Source organism: Lathamus discolor, chromosome 3, assembly GCF_037157495.1.
Source record: "Lathamus discolor isolate bLatDis1 chromosome 3, bLatDis1.hap1, whole genome shotgun sequence".
Classification (NCBI taxonomy): Eukaryota; Metazoa; Chordata; class Aves; order Psittaciformes; family Psittacidae; genus Lathamus; species Lathamus discolor.
In genome coordinates this window covers 148229332-148236932 of record NC_088886.1, presented here as the reverse complement: position 1 = coordinate 148236932, position 7601 = coordinate 148229332, and positions in this window count along the sequence as shown.

The window sequence follows — 7601 nt, the reverse complement described above, 5'->3', positions numbered from 1 at the left end:
GGGTTGCCCACCAGGCAGGGCTGCACCACTGGCTGCCGGGCTCCCCGGCACCACAAGCAGGGCTCTGTAAACACCATCTCATTAAAGCTATTTGAAAAGAAAACTGTTGTAAATTAGAGCTGGGAGTGCTGTTTGCACAAGGTTTGCAGCCAGTGGAATTCGCATTCCCAGCAGGTCACAGGCAGGATGAGCTTGTGGTTTGCATCTGATCCCTTGCATGTGGTTTACCTCTGCTGCTGTTGCTGATGAGCAAAAGCAATGCTATATATGCAGGAGTAAGTATTTAAATACTAGAAAGTTTAAATCAGTAGCAACCAACACCCACTTCCAACAATCTTAGCAATTGCAAAGATTTTATTTAATGATTATCAGGGGAATTTGGCTGTCTGTCTGGAATTTACTGGGTCTTGCTTTGCCTTTCCCTACCCTACTGTTTTGTTTTAAGCTTCTGGTGTTTTCCAGGGCATTTTCAACATTGCCTTTTAAGTATTTTTTCTTTCGTGACAAGTAGGCAGGAGGAATTTACACATGATTGGTCGAAATTACAACAAATATTTTCCATTGCAATTACAAGGTTGGCCTCATACAAATTATTTATGGAAAAAATACACTTAATGCCGTTACCCAGATTTTCCAAGATAAAGGAATATGAAGCTAAAGTTGCACTGTAATCCATTAGTCTGGTATGTGTGATGCATCACAGTTAGAAGCGAACCATGTAGAGAGTAGCTGTAAGTGATCCTGCAGCTGACCTGAACTTTTAAAGCTATTTTTCCACTACCAAGGTGAAGATAGATCTGTTACAGCAGAAGAAAACTTTCCAGGAACATCACATCCTTCTTCCCTGTTGTGCTGGCCCTCAGGTTGCTTAGACACAGCTCACCATGCTGCCCTGGAGGCAGTAGATGTTTGCAGATATGGGAAGGCTCATGAGATGGAGCATTTCACACAGGAAAATGACATTGGACACAGGAAAATGACATTTGCCTGAGTGGATTCTTGAGTGCCTTGAATAACTAAACACTATACTGCAGTGAATTGTGGATCCATGCAAGGAGGTGTATGGGCATGTAAAGAAGATGACTGCTGGTGAGCCTCGTACCTACCTGATTCTCCTCCTTATGGCTCAGAGCCCTTCACCCATGTTCACAGATTACCAATTGCTCAGGAGAGTGAAGGACTTTTCCACCCTGCTCAAATAGTGTTCACCAAGGTCTTGAAGCAAAGTGCCTACTGAAGTAAGAAACGAAGTAATTGCAGCCCTGGGATTAAAGCAGGCAGTGGCTGACTGCCCATCTTGTCATAAAAGTTCAGGGAAGATGATCTGCTCCCAAAGACTGTGTTCATATTAATTTATGAAACCAATCGCGACACATACTCACAGCTGTTAAAAAGCCCAGCAGCTCTTAGCTGCAACCTGAATTCCACATATGGCAACTTCATTGGTAGGAAAGGCATTGTGAGTGAAGTTTCCTTTTTCCTCTGCACTTCAGATGAATATATGTGATTTAAATAAAATGTGCCTATAGAAACCCTTCCGTTTGGTGATGTGTTGCCTACATGTCTGGAAGCTCACTCAGGAAGAGCCTCAGGCAGTCTGCCTTCCTCCCCTGCCTGTTAGTATTGCAAAGGGTATGGAAATCAAGCACCAAAATGTTGATGCAGAAATGGCAGCTTTGGGCAGTCATTGTTTCTTGCATGAATATAGCCGCAGTACTTCCCCTCTACACACCATGGGAGACCTATGACACAATATTTTGACCAGGGGCAGAGAGTCTGGAAGACCATTGCAGCCTTTGGGAAAAGGGAGGCAGATATAGAAATAGGAAAAGAAACCCCAAGCTTGCAGCAGGTGTCTTTGGGGGACTTGAGGCACAGGTAGCCTGTGCAGACAGAAAAGATACTGAGCATCATTTCTTCTACATCTCCATTGTATGTCCCTTACAGGGCTCTTCTCTAATGACTGGACAGGATGCCCTGAGAAGCTGTAACTGCTCCATCCCTGGCAGTGCTCAAGGCCAGGTTGGACACAGGGGCTTGGAGCAAGCTGCTCTAGTGGAAGGGGTCCCTGCCCATGTTGGGAGGTGGAACTGGATGAGCTTTAAGGGCCCTTCCAAAACAAACCAGTCTGGGATTCTATGACTTGATGCCTATGGCTGCTCATCACAGTGAGTTCAGTTTTTCTTCATATCTTCTGCTCCCCTGATCTTACTGAGTACCCTTGGCTCTCTTCCACATTCCCAAATTGCTGTCTTGGCAAGAGGATTCATGTGCTTGGGTTGGTCTAAAGCTATCAGTATGTTGAGATACCAGCTAGCTAAACAGAACTGAAAACTGTTAAATCCACAGTGCAGATTTCCATCTCTAGAGTTACTAATTTGGCTGTGCTTTCAGTATTCAGCCAGTTTTCATACTATGTGAGAGGGATTTATTTGCCAACTTGGTTTTTCCGTTCAGTTCAAATGAAATCCATCAGCTGTTCCAGCATCCCTAGGATGAGGGCTCTGCAGATGGACGCTCATCTCAGAAGACAAGACAACAGACAGCCTGGTGACAGTGCAATACAATGGGACAGGCGTTTCCAAAGACTGTAATAAATACGCTATCTTCCACAGGCCTTGAGGGAGCAAGGATGGAAAATGATGCCTCTGAAACCCCCCTGGCAGTTTGAGTTTGTTGGAGATAATCCAGATGTATAGGAAGGGTGTGACATCTTTGATATAATCACATTTCTCACATGAGTGTTTGCAAGCGATTACTGCAATTTATAAAACATCACAAATTCATATGGGTGTAATCTCATTTAAAATACATGTAAAGTACCCTTAAAACCTGAAGCTGTCAGTCAGCATTAAATAATTAAAATATGCTAGTGGATGATGGAGTTCTCTGCAGAGAGGGGAGCTAACTTTTCATTTTTTGGCAAAGAGGCCTTTGGTAATGTGCTCTGCAAGTGATCTGGAGCCTCTTGTGAGCTTCTGTCAGGATTTTGTCCAAAGTGAATAAAATACAGACGATGAATGTGTTTGAAAATACATGTTTATAGTCAGAAAAGGCATCATATTTAATACAGCTTCAAATCACCTGTGAAACTAGGTGGGAAAGATAATTATGGTGCAGTTTTATTCCTAAATAAACATCAGGCCAACCACAAGGCTCAGGTCTGCAGAAGTGCCCATTCCCTGGTGTTCAGCCTTGCAAGGAGGTCTGTTGATCCCATTCCAAAACTACACATCGTCTGAGATTTCCCATGGAATAGGGGCCTGAGACCATGGCCACTGAGAAGCAGAGAGGAGCAATGAAGCAGAACAAAATCACCAGCAGGAAGGCAGGTCTCTGCAGCAAGATTTGTATTAAAATCTGTGATAGTGACACTGAAGCGTCAGGGAACCTGCTTGACTCTAACGCCTCACCCTCTGGAGAAGCAACTTGTTTTACCAGCCCTCTGAGTTCAGCCTCTCCCCTAATATGCTGTGGTCAAAGCCATACAACATCATAGCCTAAGAAGAGGCCCATACAATGCTAACATTCAGGGACCACGGGCAGGAGAGGAAGAGAAGCTCATGAGCAATAACAGCACATAACAGCATCCTTAGAAACACCATGAGAGTTCTGAAATCACTTTGTACCAATTTTGATATCAATCCAGTTATAGCAGTAAAAAAGAAATAAGAAACCCATTTGTCTGGATACTGTTGCAAAGGAGACAGCAGTTCTATCAGTCACAAGTGATTTCTTTTAAAAAACAGTATTATGATTTTTATTATCATTATTTCTGTGAAAAGCCATTTAAGTCCTGATGGATGCTTCTGGAAATTACTCCCTACTCAGCTGACAAGCTTATCTGGTCTCAAATGAAGCCAAGGTATTTTACTTGGACTGTGTTTCCCATAACCAGTATGAAGCAAGCAAAACCAATCTGAACTGCACTGTGGGGTGTACTTGGCGAAGTTTCAGTATTTCTAAAACTCAAGTTCAGTAACCCAAATGTTAGTGATGCTCTTTATGATTGAACTCTGTTGAAGTCGATAATATCTCGAACAGTGTTGATCCCACTAATGAGTAGGATATACAACCACATTGCGAGAAATAAACTGTGTCTTAGAGATCTTATAGCTTAACGTACAACTGGGATTAAAAAGGGAGATGCTGGTCTCCCAAAAGTCCATTTTAATCTAAACTCTTCTGTGTTTTTTGGAAACTAAATACATTGAGATAGATTTAAAACTGCAAGGCAATTTTCATCATCCTACTTCCTTGGCAGAATTAGGGTGGAAAAATCAGTGCATTTCAAATAATTGGGCATTTGTGACATGAGGTGGCAAAATATTCCCTGGAACTTTATGTTATACCACATATTAGGAAACATCTGCATAGCCTTAAAGGTTTTACTCCATCTTTAGAGCCTATCGCTTCACCTTTCAAACATGCTGGCACAAGCCCTTTTTTAATGGCTACAAGCCAGGTTCAAGCAAGTTTATTACACAGCTGTGAAATCATATTGGCATATCCGGTAATGTAAGTGTGACATGAATCTTTTATGCCTTCTGTATGAGAAGTAAAAACTCATTTGAGAGCTTTTCTTTCCCCTAAATCCTGAATTGTCACTGTTTTCATAAGTGAATGCACTATGGAAGAAACTTCCAGCATATTCTCAAAAATCTGTGATTATGAAGATAAACAAAATCAGCTCTTCCCACCTTTAAGCAAATACACTAGCTATAAATAATGAAACATCACTAAATTACATTGAATCTGTTTGGATTTGAACATAAGCTATGCAGAGACATAGCTATCATAGGAAGTATCACATTATGTATTTATTCATCAAGATGAATCACAGACATGAATACAACTTGTATCTGAAAGGAATAATCCCTTGCTGTTCTGTCTTTAAAATGCAATCCTTAAATACAGAAATTTTAAGGACTGCTGGTGTTGCATTTGCCAGCTCTATTGTATTTAGCGTAACAAAGGCTATTATATTTACATGTCATATTCAGTTCTCAATGACTTTTGTCCATGACTTCTCAAGCTACACTTAAGCTGTGGAAATTGAAGAAATCCCAGGAAAAAAGGCTTTTGAGTAGGTTTCAGACAAAATCCGCATTGCATTTCCCTGCTGCTGCCTGGGATGTATTAAACATATTGCTCACACTTTGTGTGGCACACGTACAGCCAATTCTGCTCCAGGAAATACCAGACTGAAATGCAAGAGTCATTACGTTTTGAAATTCAACTGTTGGCAGGTAGGTGATGTCCATGGGAATTTGCTGGAAGTGGCTGTTTTCATACCAGTGAGCTGAAAAGGACGTTCCAGCAGCCTGGTTGTGTGCACAGCGGGGGCATCTCATCCCATTTTCTCCAACTGTTCCATAAAGCTACTGTCATCCAGTCACCTCTGTTGCCTTAACGCTGGCTCAGTCTTACAGTTAAAATAAAATACTGACCAAATTTGCTCATTTTTGAACAATGCAAAATGCTCTAAACCATCAGCTAATGCAGACCTACAGTCAAATGCTGACAGAGCAACCAAAAGTAAAAATATATATTATTAGATCTCCTTTTTGTACTGTTAGGATTACAGATTGCTTAATCACATGGCAGCCTTTTCAGTCTCTTTCCTAGTGATAATCCTGCTGGCTTCGATCCAGTAGTGGCTGCCAAATGCCAGGGCAATGTGTTGTCAATATAAAATCTACAGGCATTCTAGAGCATGAAGAAATATAGTTCCCAGCATAAAAAAAAAGAGAAAAGAACTATGGCAAAAATGCCAGAAATTCTTTTTTGGTTTGTTTATGTCATTGGTTAATGCTGATTTCTTAAAATGCTTTCTTCTCATCTGTTCAGCATGGAGGGGAAAAATAAAGCAAACTCTGGAAAAGAGCAGGTATTTTTCATTTCTCCAGCAGAACCGGACTGATGCAGATGCATCTGATTTAAATATCCCTAAATAATAATAATGATGATGAGTGCAATCTCTGCTCCACATTCAAAGCATTTCTGCCATGAACTAAGCCATCACCTAAGATGATGCCTTCGGGATGCTCAAAACATAAAAATCCCACAATTCCATTTCTTGCTAAGAAAAGGATTCCTATAATGAAAACGATATCATAGCACAAGGAAATACAAGAGAACAAGGAACTTTTGTTTCCATGGCAGTCTGAGCTCTTTCATCAGGCACAAGCACAAAGGCAATATGCTGAATGATTATCTGAAGGTCATGTTGCTCTTAGGAGAAAAAGTTAGAGAGAATCCACTGAGCTAATTTCACCAGTCAGGATGCACGCTGCATTCCCAGCCAGTTAAAATAAGCAATTACTAAAGGAAATAATTGCCTCCATTAATGTAATCTGTTTATTTTAGTTCATTTTAGAGCCTGTTTACCTAAAGGAAAGAGCAGAGTGCTCGTGAGGGAGGGGAGCATAACTGCCTCTTCTTTAAACTCACTTTATTTTGTACCATTACTTGATATGCTCGGTGATAAATGTTAAGATCCTGTGTATTTTTGGCATCCCTCATCTGGTAAAATAACGACATTCCCTTTAAAGTCAAATGCCTCTTAAACATGAGTAAAATGTCTCCATATGAAAGCTTGGCTTTGTTCCTAGTCATTTTTGACATAAGAGCCGCTGTTTTAAGGCCTTATCAACGAGTGCAGATAGGTTTTATATGCCTAGATACCCCAGGGATGCACACAGTGTACACAAGTAAGCAGAAGGACTAGAAGAAGAAGCTAGCTAGTACTTGTCTCTTTTACATATGTAAGAAACAGACATCCAAGAGAGACATAAATGTTAAATACAGCTTTCTTTCTATTTCCCAATGTCAGTTTTAGGTTTCTGTTTCCTCTGTGGTGGTTTGACCTTGTTGACAGCAGGAGTAAATGCATTATGAGGAAAAGAAAACGAGTGCTTAAAAAGTGTAATTCTATTTTCTTGCTCCACTCTGTGCTCCATGATTTACTACAAATCTGAAGTACAAAAGGAACAGAAACTTTACTGGTGTTCGGAAGGAAAGTTATTTTTAGGGTTGTTTTGCTGCCAAGGCATATAGAAACCTTATGTCCTATCTCGGAAAGTTACCGTGGAATTACAAAGAAAGAGGGATACCTATTTCTTAATCTTTTCTTCCCAACCAAGTTGGAAGAGTCACCAGGCACTTTAAAGTCAAATTAAGCATAAATGTGTGATCATTATGTAGTATAAATACAAACGAAGATCTTGGGCGAGGACTGTGCCTACACATACAACTCTACCTCTCTTCACTAAAAATGTGCTCCCGAATCTGCACTTTACAGAATCACAAAATCATTTAGGCTGGAAAAGACCTTCAAGAACAAGTCCAGCTTTGACTCCGGGACTGCCAAGACCACCACTAAACCATGTCCCTAAGTGCCACATCTACACGTCTTTTATATACGTCCAGGGCAGCCTGTTCCAGTGCTTGACAACCCTTTCAGTGGAGAAATGTCTGCTAATATCCAATCTAAACCTCCTCTGGTGCAACTTGAGACCATTTCCTCTTGTCCTGTCTCTTGTTATGTGGGAGCAGAGCCCAGCCCCTCCTGGCTCCATCCTCCTGTCAGGCACTTGTAG